Source organism: Camelus ferus, chromosome 5 (genome assembly GCF_009834535.1).
Source record: "Camelus ferus isolate YT-003-E chromosome 5, BCGSAC_Cfer_1.0, whole genome shotgun sequence".
Taxonomy (NCBI): Eukaryota; Metazoa; Chordata; class Mammalia; order Artiodactyla; family Camelidae; genus Camelus; species Camelus ferus.
In genome coordinates this window covers 40,515,721-40,539,117 of record NC_045700.1, presented here as the reverse complement: position 1 = coordinate 40,539,117, position 23,397 = coordinate 40,515,721, and the positions used below count along the sequence as shown (strand labels likewise).

At 34.9% G+C, this 23,397-nt stretch overlaps 1 protein-coding gene across 2 annotated transcripts in view; it reads right to left on the bottom strand.

Moving 5' to 3' along the window:
- LOC102511393 (sodium channel protein type 2 subunit alpha) overlaps positions 1–22,690 on the bottom strand; it is a 129,452-nt gene extending 106,762 nt beyond the window's left edge. The window contains exons 1-2 of one of the 2 annotated variants that reach the window (XM_032479603.1): positions 22,551–22,690; positions 16,083–16,210 (exon numbers count right to left, since the gene is read on the bottom strand). The gene's annotated coding sequence lies outside the window, so the exon portion shown is untranslated. Of the gene's footprint in view, positions 1–16,082; positions 16,317–22,550 lie in introns of those variants that run through there. The other variant, XM_032479602.1, reaches the window with a different exon arrangement.
- Between the last annotated feature and the right edge of the window lie 707 nt (positions 22,691–23,397).

The following is a 23,397-nucleotide window of genomic DNA, read 5'->3' as shown; positions in this document are numbered from 1 at the left end:
CCCAGTGTTAGGAGGAGGCGCGATCTGCTTGCCGACAGGTGCTGGGAGCAGCACAGAAGAGGGCGCCAACGGAGGGCCTCTGAAAAAAGCTGAACTTCCAAAACAGGACGAAGACAGAAAGACTTCACATTAAAAGCACACAGACTCCAGAGAACACCGACAACCCCCCCTCTTTTTTTTTAAATCTGTTTTTACCTGTTCTATTTTCTATTACTCTCTTAATCTTTACTTCTTAATTCATTTCTATTTCTCTTGGGTTTTGATGTCCTGCTATTGATTAGACACAGGTTTCAAATACATCTATTCATCCCCCCCCCCTTTTTTTGTAAAGGTTTTAAAAGGACGTCTCAACCCGATTAATACTCTGCTTCAACTCACTCTTCTATTATTCATTATACACTGTTTTCAAACCCTCTTTCTCCCTTCTTTTAAAATTCTTTCTCTCTCTCTCTTATTTTTTTTTTCTTAAGTTTTATTCCTAAATAGGCATCAGATAGATAAAATCCTTAAGGACCAAAATAAACAACTGATACTCCATAAACCACAGTGCCAAAGAGGTATGAGCAAGATGAAGAAGCAGAAAAACCTTTCCCAATTAAAAGAACAAGAGAAATCCCCTGAAAGAAAGATCAACGAAATAGACATCGATAGCCTACTAGATCAAGATTTCAAAAAAGGAGTGATCGAATTGCTGAAGGAATTAAAAGAGATAGTGTTTAGAGAAATAAAATATGTCAAAAATGAAATTAAAGCTATAAAGAAGAGCCAAGTAGAATGGGTAAACTCATTGACAGAGATGAGGAATGATCTAATAGCTGTGCAAAGCCGACTAGATAATGCAGAGGAACGAATTAGTGACCTAGAAGACAGGGCATTAGAAAGCACCCATTCAGAAGAACTACAAGAGAAGCAAATAAAAAATAATGAAAATAGCATAAGGGACCTATGGGATAATATAAAGTGTCCCAATCTTCGCATAATAGGGGTCCCAGAAGGAGAAGAAAGATCAAAGGGGATTGAAAAGGTTTTTGAAGAAATCATGACTGAAAACTTCCCAAACTTAAAGAAGGAATCAGATATCCAAGTACAGGAAGCTCAGAGGGTCCCAAACAGGAAGAACCCAAATAGACCCACACCAAGACATATCATAATCAAGATGGCCAGAGTCAAGGATAAAGAAATGATTCTAAAGGCAGCAAGAGAAAAGCAAAGAGTAAGTTACAAGGGAACCCCCATAAGGCTCTCAGCTGATTTCTCTACACAAACACTACAGGCCAGAATGGAGTGGCAAGATATATTCAAAGCCCTGAATGAAAAAAAGATGCAGCCTAGGATACTTTTTCCAGCAAGGCTATCCTTGAGGATAGAAGGAGAAATAAAGAGTTTCACAGACAAAAAAAAGCTGCAGGAGTTTAGCAACACTAAACCCATGCTAAAAGAAATATTGAAAGGGCTATTCTAAATAGAAAAGCAGCAGGATGCTACAGAAATGAGAAACACACAACTGGAAAGGTGATAACTCATGAATTACAAATAAAGTAAACATGAAATTATAAAAGAAGACATACAAATCACTGAGAGTGGGAGAGGGAGGCAGGGAAATATAGAATATTTTTTTCTTTCTTTTTTAAATTTTTTTAACAGTAGGATGGGTTTGAGATCATGTTACTATCAGTTTAACAAAAACAGTTATAGTAATGGGTTGACAGATTTACAAAAAAGGGTAACCACAAGCCAAAAATTTACAAAGGAGTCACAAAAATTAAATAAAATCCATGATAATACAAAGGAAAATTACCAAGCCACAAAAGGAAGAAGAAAGGAACAAAGAGGATATACCAATTCAACTGCAAAGATAAGTTCAAAATGGCAATAAACACACATCTATCATTAATTATTGTAAATGTTAATGGACTAAATGCTCCAGTCAAAAGACACAGAGTGGCAGGCTGGATAATAAAGCAAGAACCTTCAATATACTGCATACAAGAGACCCACTTTAGGGAGAAGGACACATATAGATTGAGAGTGAAAGGATGGAAAAGGATATTCCATACAAATGGAAAAGCCAAAAAAGCAGGTGTTGCAGTACTGATTTCAGACAAAATAGACTTTAAAACAAAGGCCATAAAGAAAGATAAAGAAGGACATTTTATAATGATTAAAGGAGTGATACAAGATGAGGATATTACACTCGTTAATATATATGCACCCAATATAGGAGCACCTAAGTACATACAAGAATTACTAACAGAGATAAAGGGGGATATTGATGGGAATACAATCATAGTTGGAGATTTTAACACTGCATTAACATCACTAGACAGATCTCCCAGACAGAAAATAAACAAGGCAAGAGAGAAATTAAATACTACAATAGAAAAACTAGATTTGGTGGATATTTTCAGAGCATTACACCCCCCAAAAATAGGATATACATTCTTTTCAAGTGCACATGGAACATTTTCCAGGATCGATCATGTACTTGGGCACAAAAGAAACCTCAACAATTTTAAGAAGATAGAAATTATCTCAAGCATCTTTACTGACCACAATGCCATGAAACTGGAAATCAACAACAGAGAAACAAAGGAGAAAAAAAGGAAAGCATGGAGATTAAACAATATGTTATTGAAAAAACAATGGATCAATGAGGAAATCAAAGTTGAAATTAAAAAATACCTTGAGACAAATGATAATGAAAGCACAACCACTCAAAACCTATGGGACACAGCAAAGGCAGTGCTAAGAGGGAAGTTTATAGCGATACAGGCCTTCCTCAAAAAAGAAGAACAATCTCAAAGAAACAATTTAACCCACCACCTGAATGAATTAGAAAAAGAAGAACAAAAAGCCCCAAAAAGCAGCAGAAGGAAGGAAATAATAAAGATCAGAGAGGAATTAAATACAATAGAGATTAACAAGACCACAGAAAAAATCAACCAAACCTAAAGCTGGTTTTTTGAAAAAGTAAATAAAATCGACAAACCTCTGGCCAAACTCACAAAGAAGAAAAAAGAGAGAGCACAAAATAGCAAAATAAGAAAGGAAAATGGAGAAATTACAACAAACAAAATAGAAATACAGAATATCATACGAGAATATTATGAAAAACTATATGGAACCAAACTGGATAACCTAGAGGAGATGGACAAGTTTCTGGAAACATACTGTCCACCAAAACTGAATCAAGAAGAATCTGAACACTTGAACAATCCGATCACTAGAAAGGAAATAGAAATAGCAATTAAAAACCTCCCTACAAATAAAAGTCCAGGACCAGACGGCTTCACCGGGGAATTCTAGCAAACATACAAAGAAGAACTCATACCAGTCCTTCTCAAACTCTTCCAGGTGATTGAAAAGGAGGGAATACTCCCAAACTCATTCTATGAAGCCACCATCACCCTGATTCCAAAACCAGGCAAAGACACCACAAAAAAAGAGAATTATAGGCCAATATCACTGATGAACATAGACGCCAAAATCCTCACCAAAATTTTAGCAAATAGAATCCAACAACACATAAAAAAGATTATACATCATGACCAAGTGGGGTTCATCCCAGGGACACAAGGCTGGTTCAACATACACAAATCAATCAGTGTAATACATCACATCAACAAGAGAAACGACAAAAACCACATGATCATCTCAATAGACGCAGAAAAAGCATTTGGTAAAATTCAACACCCATTTATGATAAAAACTCTCGCCAAAGTGGGTATAGAGGGAACATATCTCAACATCATAAAAGCTATATATGACAAACCTACAGCCAGCATAGTACTCAACGGTGAAAAACTCAAAAGCTTCCCACTAAAGTCTGGGACAAGACAAGGATGCCCACTATCACCACTCCTATTCAACATAGTCCTGGAAGTCCTAGCCACAGCAGTCAGGCAAGAGAAAGAAATAAAAGGGATCCAAATTGGAAAAGAAGAGGTAAAAGTGTCATTATATGCTGATGACATGTTACTATATATAGAAAACCCTAAAAGGTCCACACAAAAGCTACTAGAGCTGATTGAAGAATTCAGCAAGGTAGCAGGTTACAAAATTAACGTTCAAAAATCAGTTGCATTTCTTTACACTAACGATAAATCAACAGAAGAAGAAAGTAAAGAAACAATCCCCTTTAAAATAGCACCCAAAGTAATAAAATATCTGGGAATAAATCTAACCAAGGAGGTGAAAGAATTATACACAGAAAACTATAAACCATTGATGAAGGAAATTAAAGAAGACTTTAAAAAATGGAAAGATATTCCATGCTCTTGGATTGGAAGAATCAATATTGTTAAAATGGTCACACTGCCCAAGGCAATCTACAGATTTAATGCAATCCCTATCCAATTACCCAGGACATATTTCACAGAACTAGAAAAAATCATAATAAAATTCATATGGAACCATCAAAGACCTAGAATTGCCAAAGCATTACTGAAGAGAAAGAAAGAGGCTGGAGGAATAACTCTCCCAGACTTCAGACAATACTATAGAGCTACAGTCATCAAGACAGCACGGTATTGGTACCAAAACAGACATATAAACCAATGGAACAGAATAGAGAGCCCAGAAATGAACCCACAAACTTTTGGTCAACTCATCTTTGACAAAGGAGGCAAGAATATACATTGGAATAAAGACAGTCTCTTCAGCAAATGGTGTTGGGAAAACTGGACAGCAGCATGTAAAACAATGAAGCTAGAACACTCCCTTACACCATATACAAAAATCAACTCAAAATGGATTAAAGACTTAAACATAAGACAAGATACAATAAACCTCCTAGAGGAAAACATAGGCAAAACATTATCTGACATACACCTCAAAAATTTTCTCCTAGAAGAAATAAAAGCAAGAATAAACAAATTGGACCTAATGAAACTTACAAGCTTCTGCACAGCAAAGGAAACCAGAAGTAAAACAAGAAGAAAACCTACGGAATGGGAGAAAATTTTTGCAAGTGAAACCGACAAAGGCTTGATCTCCAGAATATATAAGCAGCTCATACGACTCAATAAGAAAAAAATAAACAACCCAATCCAAAAATGGGCAGAAGACCTAAACAAGCAATTCTCCAAGGAAGACATACAAATGATCAAAAAGCACATGAAAAAATGCTCGATATCACTAATTATCAGAGAAATGCAAATCAAAACTACAATGAGGTATCACCTCACACCAGTCAGAATGGCAGTCATTCAAAAATCCACAAATGACAAATGCTGGAGAGGTTGTGGAGAAAGGGGAACCCTCCTACACTGCTGGTGGGAATGCAGTTTGGTGCAGCCACTATGGAAAACAGTATGGAGATTCCTCAAAAGACTAGGAATAGACTTACCATATGACCCAGGAATCCCACTACTGGGCTTGTATCCAGAAGGAAATCTACTTCAGGATGACACCTGCACCCCAATGTTCATAGCAGCACTATTTACAATAGCCAAAACATGGAAACAGCCTAAATGTCCATCAACAGGTGACTGGATAAAGAAGAGGTGGTATATTTATACAATGGAATACTACTCAGCCATAAAAACCGACAACATAATGCCATTTGCAGCAACATGGATGCTCCTGGAGAATGTCATTCTAAGTGAAGTAAGCCAGAAAGAGAAAGAAAAATACCATATGAGATCGCTCATATGTGGAATCTAAAAAACAAAAACAAAAAGAAACAAACAAACAAAAACAAAGCATAAATAAAGGACAGAAATAGACTCACAGACAGAGAATATAGACTTGTGGTTACCAGGGGGGTGGAGGGTAGGAAGGGATAGACTGGGATTTCAAAATTGTAGAATAGACTACACTGTATAGCACAGGGAAATATACACAAAATGTTATGATAACTCACAGAGAAAAAAATGTTGACAATGAGTGTGTATGTGTCCATGAATAACTGAAAAATTGTGCTGAACACTGGAATTTGACACAACATTGTAAAATGATTATAAATCAATAAAAAATGTTAAAAAAAAAAAGATACTGAATGACTCCCTGAAGCATTTAGGTATGCATAATGCATGTACAGACTATTTCCAAATCCAGATCTCTGTGTCCTATTTATTTAGTTTTATTACCTATGAAATAAATTTTCCTGTCTTGTTTCCACTTATTCTATTTTTGTCTATACTTAGTCTTATTTATGGGACTTATATAGACACCAAAAATACAAGATTATCTTTAAAAGCCCATTAATTAATTTATTACCAATTCTAAGTTCAGTTCTGTAGTCAAACTCCCTAGATTCAATTTTGGCTTAGAAATTTCCTAGCTATGTGACCATAAAGTTATTTAAACTTTATGTTTTTCAGAAGCCTCATCTTTTCAATGTCATCATAAGAGTATTTAACTCAGGGTCATTTTGAGGATCAAATCATCTGATTTTTGTGAATTGTAATATAGGCACTAGTGAATATTGTATAAGCACAAAATATTACATTAAAAATTACATATTAATGAAAGTAGCTATAATAATCAACAGATTTTCAGTGTAGATTGAAATAGACTTCTACTGAAGAAAAAGGTGCCATCTAGGACTTTCATAGCTAGAGAAGAGAAGTCAATGTCTGGCTTCAGAGCTTCAAAGGACAGGCTGAATTTCTTTGGGGCTAATGCAGCTGGTGACTTTAAGTTGAAGCCAATGCTCATTCATCATATTGAAAAATTCAAGGGTCCTTAAGAATTATGCTAAATTTACTCTGTGCTCTAGAAATGGAACAACAAAGCCTGGATGACAGCACATCTGATTACAACATGGTTTATTGAATATTTTAAATCCACTTTTGAGAGCTACTGTTCAGAAAAAAAGATTCCTTTCAAGGTATTACTGCTCTTTGACAATGCACCTGGTCACCCAGGAGCTCCGATGAAGATGGACAATGAGATTCATGTTGTTTTCACATCTACTAACACCAAATCCATTCTGCAGCCCATGGGTCATGGAGTAATCCAGACTTGCAAGTCTTATTATTTAAGAAATACACTTTGTAAGGCTTTAGCTGCCATAAATAGTGATTCCACTGATGAATCTGGGCAAAGTAAACTAAAAACTTGGAAAGGATTCACCATTCTAGCTGCCATTAAGAACATTCCTGAATCTTAGAAAGAGGTCAAAATATCAGCATTACAGTTTGGAAGAAGTTAATTCCACTCTTCATGGATAACTTTGAGAGGTTCAAAACTTCAGCAGAGGAAACTACTGCAGATGTGGTGGAAATAGGAAGAGGCCTAGAATTAGAAGTAGAGTCTGAAGATGTGACTGAATTGCTGCAATCTCATGGTAAAACTTTCATGGATGAGGAGTTGTTTCTTACGGATGAGCAAAGAAAGTGGTTATTGAGATGGAAGATATTCCTGGTAAAGATGTTGTGATAATTATTGAAATGACAAAAAAAGATTTAGAATATTGCATAAATTTAATTGATAAAGCAGCAACAAAGTTTGACAGGACTGACCCCAATTTTGAAAGAAGTTGAGTAAACACCTATCAAACAGCATTGCACGCTACAGAGAAATTACTTGTGAAAGGAAGGGTCAATCAATGTGGTAAACTTCACTGTTGTCTTATTTTTCAAAATTGCCACAGCCACCCCATCCTTCAGCAAACACTATTTTATCAGTCAGCAGTCATCAACATCAAAGTAAGACCCTCCACCAGCAAAAAGGTTATGACTTATTGAAAGTTCAGATCATGATTAGCATTTTTTAGCAATGAAATATCTTTTAATTAAATTATGTAAATTTTAAGACATAGTGCTATTGTATTCTTAGTAGACTGCAATGTAGTGTAAACATAACTTTTAAGTGCACTGGGAAACCAAAAAATTCATATGACTTGCTTATTGCTTGTTCACTTTATTGTGGTGGTGTGGAACCAAACCCACAACACCTCCGAGGTCTGCTTGTGTTCTTGGCAAAAAAAATAGATGATACAAGAGAATTTAATTGAAGAGATAAAAACAAAAACTGACTTCACAAAGGCACATTAAGGTTAAGGAAAACCAACAAAGCAATGGTACACTATGCCAGGGCTAGTGGCAGTAGGAAGCAAGAGAAGGAAGTGATTCCTGCAATCAAGAGGAATTAGGGGCTTCTTGGCTACAGCAATCTGGCTGGGAGGGCTGTGAGAAATAAATACCCTAACTTCATTGTCTTTCAACTCTCCAATCCCTGCTAGCACCTTCCTTTGGCCATCTCAGCCAGAAGCCACAGGCCAAGGGTGCCTCTTGATACAGTGCCAACAAAGAACCTCCCAGGTCTCACAGCATGGTGTAGAAGAGCAGAGGAACAAATGATGTGTATCCAGCACAGCTAGTATTCCATCGTCATTTTGCAAGCCACCTATTTTGTTCAGAAGTGTGACTATGGCCTTTCATTGCCATGTCTATTTGCCACTCCAAACCACAAATGACCCAAATTTATTTGACAATGATAATAAATATGAGTTGAATATGAATAACCTAACTATGCCTTAAGTTCACCTGATAGCCACTGATAATGTTGAAAATTAGTCTTCTTTTGACTATAAAGTAGACAGCATGCTTCTCAAGTTAGCCCCCAAAGAATAAATAGCAGATGCTCACTGGTAATATTTAATGTATTCTCTTCCTTTAAATCACCAAAAATTGGCTCACATAGAAAAAAATACAGGTTATTGACAATAAGGATTTTAATTTACTGAATGCCCTAGTCATTTCATACTTAATAACAAAGTGTATTAGTTTTCTATGGCTGCTATAGCAAATTACTACAAACTTGGTGGCTTGAAACAACATACATTTATTCTTCTACGGGTCTAGAGGTCAGAAGTTAGATGAGTTTTACTTGGCTGACATCCAGGTATTGGGAGGGCCATACTTTCTCCAGAGGCTCTTGTAGTTCTTAGAGGCTGCTTACATTCCTGGTTCTGTGAACTCTACCTTGCGTTATTCCAACCTCTTGGCTTCTGTCATCACATCTACTTCTTTTGCACACAAATCTTAATAAGACGCTCCGTCTTATAAGGTGCTCTGTCTTATAAGAACTCTTGTGATTATACTTGGGGCCTATCCAGAAAATTCAGGATAATCTTCCCATCTCAAAATTCTTAACTTAATCACATTTGCAGTCTCTTTTGCCATAAAAGGTAACATTTACAAAATCCAGAAATTAGGGCATGGATATCTTTGGAGCCATTATTTAGCCTACCATCAAAGGCCATGAAAGCTCTTAGCTTACAAACTGAAAATTACATACTATAATCCATGTACTTTTGAAGTTGCCTGTCACCCTCTCCTTTTAATCTGTCCCCTTCCTTCCAGGAACCACTAAGTATAAAACTAACACATTAATTTATACTATAACTCAAAAGAAATGCAGTAGAGAAGTTAATCTCTCTATTCAATCTGACAGAGTTACCAGTGGCTAGTCTAAAGGAAAATTAAGGCTTCTCAGATCAATTCTCACTGCTAAGCTATGAGGGCATGAAGAAATTTATGCTATGCAAGGAAAGAGAATCACTGGGGCAAAAGACACCAAACATTTCAACACATGCAGCACTTCGCATAAAATTCCTGATATAAAGCATTGTTATGCCTTCTCTGAAAGACTAAATGTAAAAAATATATCCCAATGACTTTTTTCTTTTATTATTATTATTGTTATAGTTTTTTTGTTTTGTTTTCTGTTACCCACTTTCAGAATCACTAATGTTCCACTGGTTCTTACTACCTATATATTGGAACATCCCAGTATGTGTCCCTTCTTATGCTATGTCTTGAGCTACCCTATACCCTACCAACACATTCCATTTTTTTTCCCTTGCTGACAATTTTGTTAGTCCTTTTCTGTTACTTGTAAAGAATACTTGATTTGCTTACAAAAACTAAGATATTATATACTTAAATATAGCTAAAATAAACTCATATCTTCTTAGAATGTTTTGAGTTGTAAAATGCATTATACTGATTTACTAAATCATATTTTATTTCATTTATAACCCTTTCTGGTCTTTAATAATGAGCAAAATTTTTCCAGTGTCAGGAATCTGAGAAACCAGAAGCTGAGGGAAAAATGATTAACCACATAGAACCAGAGATTAAATTTACTGGCTGAGTAAAGTATTGTCTCAAACAATTCTATAATTAAAGATTTGATACATCCTATAAAATACGTGTTCATCACTATTATGATATTTCAGAAGAGAACTGCAAGCTACATTTCACTACTTCCTCTAGAAGCTTGGTCATTTTACTTTTTAGATTGCATTTTTAAAGATAGATAATAATGACTAGAGGGAAAAGACTGTGTGGGTATTTGTCTGTGTGTGTGTCTGTGTAGGCACATGTGTTTGTGTGACTACTGTTGATTAATTCTGTTATTGATTATAAACCTTATTTACTCATGGAGTAAGAGAATTCCTTATGAATGATATTCGGAAATAGAGATTACATGTGCGAGCGCGTGTGTCTGTGTGTGGGGAGGGGGAGATCTCCCTACAATTATATTTACTATTTTATATATACTACTATTATATTTACTATTTAAGTTTTCTTTGAAAATTTTGTATATACTGCATCCATGTCCTTTTATAAATCACCAGGTAGTACTACTAAAACACAAAATTTTAAAGCTATTTAAGCTCATTATATTATAGTAGACTATTAAGAGCTATTTTAACAAGTCTCTTGAAGTAGGACATAGTTATGTTGTGAAAGTAAGAAATTTCAAATAGTATCTTGACTGAAGTTTTAAATGACTAGAGCTCAGCAGATGGCTCACTTCCTATGGAAGACTTCCTATGCATATGTAGGTACTGGATAGCTTGGTAGATCTATAGACACATCTGTCCTTATGTAATACACAATTTTACATGAGAGATGACCCAGGTGCACATATATCTGGCTAGTCCACATTATGACAAGTGTACATAGCTGCAGGATGGAAGTACAGAAAAAATGTGACATTGCATATGAAAACATCAGAGAGAGCATTATGAAGGAAGTGACATTTGAGTTAGATATAACTAGGACAAAAGTTCACATATATCTCCTGAAGCATGGACTATTGTAAAATTTTTTTCACTGGAATCATGGGACCTATTGAAGACAAGTATATTTAATGGAAATTCTTTTCAGTATATGATCAATTGAAAAGTGATACATTTTCTAATAGCAAGTTGGTGCACTTATGTTAGACAGGACTTTCTATAAATAAAGTAATAAAGATATACATTAAGCATTTAGCAAAGAAAAAATATCTAAACTGAGATTTAGAAGAAGACATGCATGAAGACTCTTTAGGAGAGCTAAACTGGGTAATTTTAATGAAATCCTAGTGATTTAATGAAATGACATCAGCATCTCAACACCATAAATGTTTCTTGTGTTCTCCCACAACAACAAAAATGTGGCATCTTTCTATAAACAAAAGTAACTCTGTGGGAATCATGGATCCAGCACCATATGCTAAGGGATTCAGGAGTTGTCTCATGCACCTGTGCATCAGGTAATAGGCAAACACACCTTGGTACTAGCTGTGGGCCCTATAGAAGCCTATGAACTAGTTCCAGCCCCTCTCAGCCACAGTCTATGAGCACATAAAGAACAGTGACTTGGGCAGTCATCCACATGGTCCCTGATGATTACATTGTGGACTCTATCAAGAAATTCACCTATGAGCTGCTGGGAAAGCATCATCCGTGAATTCCTGCAACTTGCCTGAGTTCCTCACTCATACGCTGTTCCTACTCTGCAATCAGCTCCTTGTGCAGGCTTCTGAAGGCAGTAGCATGAGGGAGCTTTTGTAGATGGTTAGAGAGTACACACAAAAGAATCAAACAGAAATTCTAGAACTGAAGATTTCAATGAAATGAAATAAAAAACACAATAGAGAGTATCAACATTAGAACAGACCAAAGAGAAGAAAGAATCTGTGAGTTAGAAGATAGGAACCTTGAAATATCCAGTTAGAGGAGAATAAAGAAAAGAGAATGAAAGTGTGAAGAGAGTTTATGTGATCTATGGGGTACTATAAAAAGAAACAACATGTGAATTATTGGAGTTCCAGAAGAAAAAGAGAGGGAGAAGGGGGGAGAAAACTTATTTAAAGAAATAATGGCTGAGAACTTCCCAAACCAGGGGAGAGATCTGGACATTCAATTTCAGGAAGCTAACAGATCATCCCATAATTTCAATCGCAAATAACCTTCCTTAAGACACATTAAAATAAAACTGTCAAAAATTAAAGACAAGGACAGATTACTAAAAACAGTTAAAGAAAAGAAGATTGTAACCTACAAAGGCACCCCCATTAGGCAATCAGTGGATTTCTCAGCAGAAATCATACAGTCCAGGAAAGGATGGAATGACATATTCAAAGTGCTGAAATAAACATGGCAACAAATAATTCTCTATTCAGCAAATTATCCTTCAGAAATTAAGGAGAAATAAAAACTTGCCCAGAAAAAGAAAAGCTGAGATAGATCATTCACTAGACCTGCCTTATAAGAAATACTAAAAGAAGTTCTTTAATCTGAAATGAAAGCTCGCAAATTAGTAACATGAAAATGTACAACACACTAGTAAATGTAAACGTATAATCAAATTCAGAATATTCTAATACTGTAATATAATGTTGTGTTAACCATTTAACTATGAGAAAAAGGTCAAAGGACAAGGATATTTAAAAATAATTATAGCTACTATAATTTGTTAATGAATATACAATATGAAAAGAGGTATATTGTGATACTAAAAACATGAAGGCGGAGTAAAAGGGTAGTTTTTGTATGCATTTGAAATTAAATTGTTAATTCCCAAGAATGGGGCACCTATAGTGAGTTATATTAGCTTTCCTTCATATCATCTCCTACTCTTTCTTCCAATCTCAAAGAAAAAATATTCTTGAACCTTCCCTCTCTCGTCTCCTGCAGGATTTTAATTTATTTTGTTTCTTCTTTCCTCACTTTCTCTCTATTGACTTTATATCCTTACTTTATGAAGGGGCTGAGGTTTCACCAATTCTAATTAAAATCGAATTTCCCTCAACAGTACCTTACCCCTGAAGACAAAAAAAAAAAAAAAAAAAAAAAAAAAAGTTCTCTCTCTGTCTTTTCACAAATGAATATCTTAAAATCTAAAATTACTTTTCAGTTTTCTCATTTCCCATTTAGTCCTCAGTTCAAGCCCCGATATCTGAGAATCTACTAAACCTTTTCTCTTCAATTCTATCCATGACCTAATAATAATAAAATCCATCAGCTCCTACCCTATTCTCTTATTAAGCACTTTATAGGTTTGCTATTGATAGTCAATTTACCCGCTTTGTCTCCTTTGACAGTTATTACTCTAATTTTTCCCATTACTTTTCCACAATCAATTAATTTCCTTTTCAAACTTGTCTTACTCCACCTAATATTAAAGTTATATCCCAATCATCTTCACTCATTTTTATTCCCAATGGATGTTCATTTATGTGTGACCTATTTCTTGCCACAGCTTCGTACACATTCATGTATTTAGCTTTACCTTCTAATCTGATATTTGGATATAAAATTTTCACCTCCTTACAGAGAATCTGTATGTGAGAGTATGTGTTAGTATGTCAAATGCACAACATCAAAAGCCAAATTCATTACCCTTATTTTTGCTGCCCCAGGGGAAAAGAATACAACACCAGTAGGCTTCAAACAGATTGGATTAATTACCATACTTTATAATCTCCCTATACAATGTCCAAGAGTTCACTATTATTTTGTATTCAGGTGCCTCACCTTTGTGCCTGGAATGAGCAACTTTGCATTTTTATTTATTCATACCCAATTCACTCTTAAAGGTCTAATTTATCTCCTTAACTATCATATCCCCTTAAAATCATTTTCTCTGGGCTCTGAGTTCCTCATGGACAGAAATTGTGGCTGTTGGCTTATTCTGAATCTCAGGATGTAACACAGTGCCTGGCACTAGGTAGGTGGTCATATACCTGTCCCATTCACTTTCTCACCTTTCTTCATTCTTCATTTTGATGTTTATATTATTTTGAGCTATAGTAATATCTGTACATGCACATTTCTATGTTAAACTCTATGAGGCAAACTATGTGTCTTTGTTTATATCTCAATCCCTACCATGGACGGTCCTCGGTAGATGCGTAGTACTCCATAAAATATTATATGTAGAAGTGACACACTTTAATCTCTTTATTCCCCTTGAGATATTGAAGATGTAGGGTGTGGCCTGTGCTCAGTAAGTGAAAAAAAGGGAAGGCCAGGACATGAGAGGATGCTCTTGTAGGGAACAATAGACTATATGTATAGTCTGTTCTATCAAGTAGGAGGAATAGAGTTGTGAGCTAGTATGTGACCATCCATATCATTCACAGGCATAGGGTGGAATAACATACTTCATCAAATGGGGAAAGGAGTATACTAAGAAACAGGGAATCTCCATAGTTGTTTCAGTTTTCTTAGATGCCTTGTTAAGAGCCTGAGAAAACTGAACCCTGTATATAATATGTTATTGAGTAACATGTACACTGAAAGAAACTATTTCATAAAATTTACCCAGACACACACACAAGCACACATATACACACATACACAGAGTCAATAGCAGCACACCTGGTATATGCCATTTGGATATGTTCACACTACAAGTAAACTGTGTTACCACTATGAAAGATTGAAAACTGTCAATCAGTGTTCTAGTCTTGCCTCTGATTCTAATTATGTGGCTCTGGGAATTTCACTTACTCTCTCAGCCACAATTGTTTTTCTTTAAATAATGAGATAGATAAATGCTAAAAATCTGTCTCCCTAAAAAAATTTCATGTATATAGAATCAAGTGGAACTTAAATCTCTTTATAGATCCCATATGTCAAAAGAATGATATTTTTTCCTCCGTGGTTTGAACCATTTTGTAAAATCATTCTCCATTGCCTTCACAACCTCTGACACAGCACAACTACCTCTTTACAGGAAAATGATGAGTAAGACAGAAACATCCTGATGCACCCCCACCACCTGCCACCTCCACCACCAGCATCTCTCTCTCTCTCACACACACACACACACACACACACACACACACTGCTCTTTCAAAAGAGGGGGAATGAGATATTTCAAAATAAAGTCTTCCAAAAATAATTTTAAAATATTTCAAAATTTCATTATAAATTCATCTAAATGATAACTGGGACTTTTAAATGAAAGATTTCTACATTGCTTTCTTCCTATTAATTTGATAATAATAAAAATAGAATTTAGGGAAAAGCATGAGAAGCAGCAGAATAGCAAAGCTGTTGCATTCAATTCCCAGCTCCTGAGTCATTCCACTCTTTAGCATAGCTAATGTCACATGATCAAAAATAATTTTAAATATGAGCGTCTTATACAATATCAACTATTTTAAATGGCCACATCCTATCATCACTAATCCACCAAAATAAAAGAAAAATCCATTTTCTCAGCAACTAATTTGTTTTCAGCTATTCCTCACATCCATACTGGAGGAGGAGGCAGGGTCTATACCATCATTACAAGTCTATTAAATACATTACATAAATCTTGCATTCAGGTGGGAAAAATGACTTACATATTTTTCCTAAAAGGGGAAAAAAGCATAAATAATCCATATGATCAACACTGTCAGGAATTGTTCAGAAGGCCTTCAGGTTCAGGATGCTGGCATGCCCCAGAGGCTGCTATCAGAAGGCTCAGCCCAGGGCTTTGGCAAAGCCACTGCCATGTTAATCTGCTTCATTACATTTCTACAATTTGTTCACCGCATTAAGAAGCAATATTTCCCTTTTGAAAGGAAGATCCATCCTTCACTTTGAAAGCTTCGCTCCCAAAAGGTACACAAACATGGCCACAGATGGACACTAAAGGCCAGAAAGCCAAAGAAATATTAAAATGCAGCATGTCAGAGTCAGAGCCCATTTCAGTCTAGGAACATTTAAGGATGCAGAACAGCTAGAATTAGAGCTTCTGATTCTTTTAGATCTGATTCCGAGCTCACAAAGCACACACTTCAAATGTTATCCTTAACACAAATAATAAGTCATTGATAGGAACAGAATCATGTTCACTTACCAGAAATAAAGAGAATTGTAAATCATTGCTCAGAATCCATATATGGGTTAAATATAATATTCTCCAATGCAGTTCCTCAGAATTTTGACTGGAGCAGAAAGTAAAATCTCATATGTTTTCTATCCTCACTGAAAAAGAAAAAACAAGAAAGGACGACTGCAGCATCCTCTCTGCTTCTGCCTTGGCTTTCTGTTCTGACATTCACTCGATGGTATCCACTGTCTGTTAGAAAGCAGCATGCTAAATTGAAAAATAAATAAATAACTGTAAGGCAGCATCTTACATGACAGCTCCATCTCCTGGCCAAAAGTGGAATCATTTTTATTAAAGATACTTTGGTAATGCTGCATCTAGCAAGTTTGATGTGGTGTATAGCTCATAATTCCACTGTATTTGAAATCAACTGCCTTAATTGATTGTAAAGTAAACATTTAAGAATCACTAGAGTATGAATTTTTAAAATTTGAAATCCTAATTTTGGGATTTAGTTAAATTTACTTACATGATTTTTAAACTAAATGGAAGCTTGTCATAGCATTATTAAAAACTTACTGCTTAACTTTATTTACCACCTGTGAAAACAATATGTATCGCCTACAAAATAATTTTAGTTGTCAAATTTATCTTTATTGAACATCTCTTTGTGGAAGTGTATACGTTTTTTGTTACTAGAGAAATTCTGCACTATGTTATTGTTATTAATGTTATTTGGAGGGGTGTTGGAGGAGTAAAGTTAATGCAGGACAATAAAATTAATAAAATACAAACTGGAAAATCTTTAATCAACTCAAGCTTTTAAAGATATTTCAAAATATACAAATATTAAATTACATGCTATATGAGATTTGATAATTATAGTATACTACAGTGTGTAGTTATATCTTATTAGAAGGATAAGAGAAAAGTTAAATTACTATGAGAATGCATTTAGTCAGTTACATCAGTTATATGAGCATATTATTTGATCAGTATGTATTTATTTATTTTTTCCATGGTTGTGATGCCCTGGTTAATTTTTAAATTTTGAAATAAAAATATAGATGGTTTTCCTTCCTCTTTTTCACAATACTATTTAAGTTTGAGGACAGGTATATGAACTAAAGTTCTCCCTACCAAAGTCTTTTGATATTCCAAAGTCATTTCGCTGCTACCACAGAAACACTGTGACGCTGTCCGCGGTGCTGAAAACCAATTTCAGAATTCAAAGGTTCTAGATCTTAAACTGGTCTGAAATGTTGTCTTTGCAATATTTAATATAAATTTTATTTTATTTTCAAAAGTCCTACATAATCCAGGATAAGTGACAGTATCTAAGATACATATATCTAAGTAACATTTTATCCACAGAATATATAGTATTACATATTGACCAGACGCCATAATGCAGATATCTAGTCAATAAAATTATGACTATCAGTCACACTTCCTTTGTATGTTTTATATAGTATTTTACTTATTCTTGATGAGGTTATATTATGCAGATTGTTCCCCCATTGAATAGAGGAGGATACTTAAGTCTACTCTTCAGTTACTTGTTCAGAGTTAATAAGCAAATCAGAAGAACAAACCAGGATCTTTAAATTTTACCTTACTCCTATTTCTACAATATCATTAGGATATATTTGTATGATTTTAAAAATACAATGTTAATTGCAAAAATAAATAATTAAAGTGACTTAGCAGATCAAATTATTTGAACATGCACACTCAGCTATTTCATCTTCTAAGTTTCCTGCACAAACAGGATACAGTTATAAACTCTCAGGGCACATAAATTATGATAATTTCTCTTAAATTTTTCAGCATAGCTCTCCTAATAGTCAAAAGGAGTAAACTCATAAGATTAGAACCTGAGATGCCACAAACATGAAATGTCATTGAAACCTTGCCTTATCTTTAAAATTAAGGAAACTTTATAATAATTTATAGAAAATTTAAATATTTTTCTTAAAACACTAATTTCCCATTATTTTGAGTGTAAATGTTATCCTTTAAGAAGATGAGTTTAACTTATCCTGGACTTTATATACCTCCAGGCATGCCACCACATCTCCTGGGAACACAATATCTCAGTTTGAGGACTATGAGATTATATGACATAAAATAGTCTTCTCTCAGCAAATAGGTAATTACTTAAGACTTTTCTTCATGTATTCCTCTCTAGCATATAACTTCAGTTTTGACTAATCACAAAACTAGGAGTTCAATATTAATGAGTGATACACTCAAAAAGTTATAAAATGTATTTGTATTCTTCATTTTTAGCATGCTCTGTAAAAGTCATTGTAATAAATTGTTAATATTGTCACAATCCTTTTCTCCTCTTCATATTCATGTCTTTTGAATGTGACTACCATTAAGAGATGGAGACTATTTTTCCATCTTTTATCTGGGTGACCTTGTTACTTGGCAATAAAATGTAATGAAAGTGATATTGTCCTGGTCTAGTCCTCAAAATTTCTTCCATGCTTCTCTTCCTCTCTTGGAACCCTCTCTGTCCACCATATGAACAAGTCTGAGCCTACCTGGTGGAGGACATGAGACCACATGGAGCACAGACAGGTTTCCCAGTTGTGAATTTCTAGGAACAGGTAGCCCCAAGCTGACCTGGCAGCTAATGCGAGTGAATGAGTAAATCCTGCTAAGATCCAGCTGAGTCTAGCCAGGATCAGCCAAACCAAAAGAATCATGAACTAACTAAATGTTTGTTGGCATTCGATCCAATTTCTTCATGTTCAGTCAAATGGTGCATTTTAAATCATAATGTTAAAAAGCATTTGAACATTCGCTTCCTTGTTCCTTCTTGAGATACTTTCTTCCCTTGCCTTTGCTTGGCACCATCCTATAGTCTAATTCTTCTGTACACAGCTGCTTCTCATTGTCCTTTGCTGGTTTTCCCCTCCATTTTCCTACCTTCGAACACTGACATTCTCCAGAAAACAATCTTTGACAACTCCCAAACTGTTGTTCTAGCTTGGCCCTCTCTCCTGAACTCCAGATTTAGTATATTCAAATGCCATTCAACATTTTCATACCCTATTAAAATGAGCTTCTTCATCTCTAGTTAACAGCAATTCCATCTTGTCAATTACTTAGACCAAAACTTTGTCACTTTTGACTCTTACTTTCATACTCCACATCTTATCACTTTGTGATTACTGTTAACTTCTTCAAAATTATCTAGAATCTAATTCACTGTGTCACTAGTTTATCTTGGCATAAGCCAGAATCATTTCTAATTTGTATTTTTGGAATTCTTCTCAACTAGTTCCTTTCTCTACTTCTTTTGCCTTTGCTACAATCTATTCCTAGCACAGCAACTAGAGTAATCCTATTAAACTCTAAGTCATGTAATGTACTCTTCTCAAAATTTTCCAGTGGAGACCCATCTTCCTCAGAATAAAGCCAAAGGCTGTCTAAATGCTAACAAATTATGAACTATCTGGACCTCTTTGTTTCTCTGATTTATTCCCTAGTTACCCTTGCCCTCACTCATTCTACTCCAACCATTCTGGTTTCTTTGCAATTACTCAAAAGTGATAGCAATTCTCCTTCTTCAGGAAATTCCCATTTTTTGATCTCCTTATATGGAATGCTCTTACACTGAACTCCTCATGGCTCACTTTCTCTCTCACTCTGGGTCATGGCTCAGAGCCACTTCCTCAGTGAGGCTAGTCCTGACTCCTAACACTATGCCCTAACCCTTCCCCTATTTTTATTTTTCCCTGTAGTACTTATATGTAGCCAACATACTATACATTTTGTTTACTGTCTGCCTTCTCTAAGGAAAATATGAACTCCATGAAGGCAGAGATGTTTGTTTGCTTCAGTCACTGCTATAAATTTGGTTGATAAAAGAAAACCTGGAACATAAAAGCTGTCCAAATAATGAATGACATAGAATATTTCTTAGACATAGAATATGCATTTTTATTAATACATCACGGAAATGTTATTTATATTTATGTGTGAATTCCTATATTCTTATGAATATGTCTGTCATAGGGTGTGAAATCAATGAGATAAACAGCATGTTTTTTGATTAAAATCATTATCTAAACAGAAAGTGGTATATATAGTGAGTGTTCAATAAATAAATTGAGTTAATTATATAAATGTTGAAATTAAACCACCAAGCTTTTGAATTACTTTCAATACAGTTCAGAAAAAACCTTGGTAAAATATCATTGAACAACTCTTACTTCATATTAGCATGTTTTGCCAGACTTTGAAGGAGACTTTAAACAGACTTTGAAAAGGCTATTATAACTTTATTTTTATTTTAAGTTTATTCTCATCTAGAATATTTTAACTGTTTAAAAATAAGGTGTAAAAATATAAGCAATATTTCCCATAGTGTGTGTGTATCTATATCTATCTACCTATGGAGAGAATAAATACATATTCTTAAATCAACTTGAGTTGACAAAAACAAACCAATAACATAATTTCTCAATGATAAATGTCTCTGGCACTGTTTTAATCATAAAATCTACAGTTTTATTTTAGCAACTTGATTTTCAAAATTACTTTAAAGTTTAGGGTTTAAAGCAAGTGTGGAGGTTAATTTTATGTGTCAGTTTAGCTGGCCATGAGAAGCCCAGACTTGAACATTATTTATAGGTGTATCTGTTAGTATTTTTAACACCTTTTAGTTAGGAGTCATCTAGCCTTGTAAGTTTAGAATAGAGTACCAGTACAGAGGCTTAAAATATAGGAGTGGGAGTTTTGCTGTCAGGACAAATTTAATGGCAGTCATGGTTACAGTAACAAAGCTCAGGTTTTCTGCCATGTGCCAACAATCTCAGGACTCTCTCCTGGTTCCCCATTTAGCACTCTGATTGCTCTTTTCCTTTCCTACTTCTACTATCATTTCTGTCTGATCAGACATAGTGTTTTCATTGTAAAGAGCATCATGTTTAATTTGTTAATAATGATAATGGCCTAAAAGTCACAAATGATTACTTGTTTATATAATTTAAGGTGAATCTGAGATTGTCCCTATAATAGCAGAAATCCCATTAACTTTCATTCAGTGAGGCTTTTTTTTTAAACATTTTTTATTGAGTTATAGTCATTTTACAATGTTGTGTCAAATTGGAAGAAAGTTAGATTTACAGTTAATGTGTTGTAATAGCACTTCACCTCAGGTAGAACCATGAGATTGGCTCTTAAGTGTGAACAGCATTATTTTGAAGCAGAAAAGTACGGAATGCCTCTGTTCTAACCATGAGCAATAGTTCTTTCTGAATAATTTTTACTAAGCACAGAACTATTCATCACTGTCCCCTGATAGAAAACATTCAATGGCTCACTACTCTCCAGGGGTGAGTCCCAGCCTCTAAGGATAACAAGAAAGATCCTTTTATGATGTGATTTCTGCCTGCCTTACCTCTGCAAGTTTACCTCTACCCCTTCTCTATTATGTACCATTAGCTTCTTTTTTTTTCTGACCCTCTGACTACAGTTTCTATTTCTGCCTCCATCTTTTTTTTTTTTAAATTGAAGTATAGTCAGTTTACAATGTTGTGCCAGTTTTTGGTGTACAACATAATGTTTCAGTCATACATATATGCACGTGTATTTGTTTTCACATTCTTTTTCATTATAGGTTACTATAAGATATTGAATATCATTTCCTGTGCTATACAGTAGAAATTTGTTGTTTATCTATTTTATATATATTAGTTAGTATCTGCAAATCTTGAACCCCCAATTTATCCCTTCCCACTCCCTTCCCCCTCTGGTAACCGTAATTTGTTTTCTATGTTTGTGGCCATTAGCTTTTACACTACTGGATATTCCCAGTAACAATACACATTTTCATGTCTCTGTTCCTTCCTGTACATTGTTACCTCCACTGAGAACCTTCTTTGTTTTCCATCATCTGCCTGGTAGTCTACAAATCTTATAAACCTCAGGTCTTGTGCAGACCTGGTCAACCATCTAAAGCAGATTCATTACTCCCTTCTCCCTTGTCTTAGATACAGTGTTATAGCTCTATCACCCATATTCACATGGTTCTTATAAGGATCAATCAAATGAAATTGGAAAATTATTTCTGAAACAATAAATTGCTACAAAATTACTTTGAAATGATCAGTAGGCAGGGCTGGATAACAATCCCAAGAGAACTTTGAGCATCCTTGCTTTTCTCCCTTGGCATTGACGTAAGGGTACCTCACACTGTACTATCATATTTATTTAATTTAGACCTTTCGGCCCCTCCTTTTTTCAGTCTGTCTCTGGGAACACAAAGAGCAGACTGCTAATCAGAAGAGTCCCAGCTGGAATGAAACTGACAGTGTGGGTGCTGAACAAAGTGTTATTAACACTGTGGGCAGAAGCAAAGGATCAGAAAAATGCTTTCTTCCTAGAAATAGCTCCTGGGCACTCCTCCACCTCATTTGCACCTCTACGTGTTAGTCATGTGGACTTAAAAAGATAGGACCAAAAATTCAAACCTACCCTGTCTCTTTAAATAAAGGCAATCCCAAATGTCTGAGAATATCGACTGTTGTGTACATCCACTCAACTGGATAAACATTTATTAGCAGGCCCCAGGTTCGGTGCTAGGGATGCAAAGATGAACAAGGCAGAATCTCTGTTTCAAGTACCTCACCTTCTAAAAGATAAGAGAAAAATGAAATCAAAATTAGCATAAAGTGGGATACATTTCATAATACAGGCAAGTATAGCAAATGACAGAGCTAAAATCTTCCCAGGTGGGAAGCAAGAGGGAGATCAAAAGAGATTTCCCAGGTGAAAAAACAACGAAAGAGTATTTACCAGTGTACTTACACAACTTTCCACTAAAACCTATTTTGGTTTTTTGCCCAGCCCTTCCGAGCATATATTCTATGAATTTATCACTTACTTGAATATCTTCTAAATTTGGAAAAATGTTATAACCTACATTTTGAATTACTAGTTGAAGTACTTTCCTTTCTTGCCTTCCATCTAGTCTGAATTTTGGATAAACCTGACATTTATTTAAGTGTAACTTGATGTTATATTTAAACTATTACTCTGCATATTTGTTTTCCTAGTAAGGAATTCTTTTCTAGTCAAATACTTTCAATTTTTTGGTACTCAATATTCAATATCATAATTTTTTACAAGTTAAATTTTATTTTCAGCTGACTTCAATTTTAAGTTACTTCTATACTCTATTACTTTCATTTCTGAATTTATGAAACTATTGAATATTTTCTAGTCCTTTGAACAGATTAGAGACTCACTTATGCACAAAGAAGATCATGTTAAGTTCCATTCATATAATCAGTAAGGCTGTTTCAGATAAGACATTGCAAGG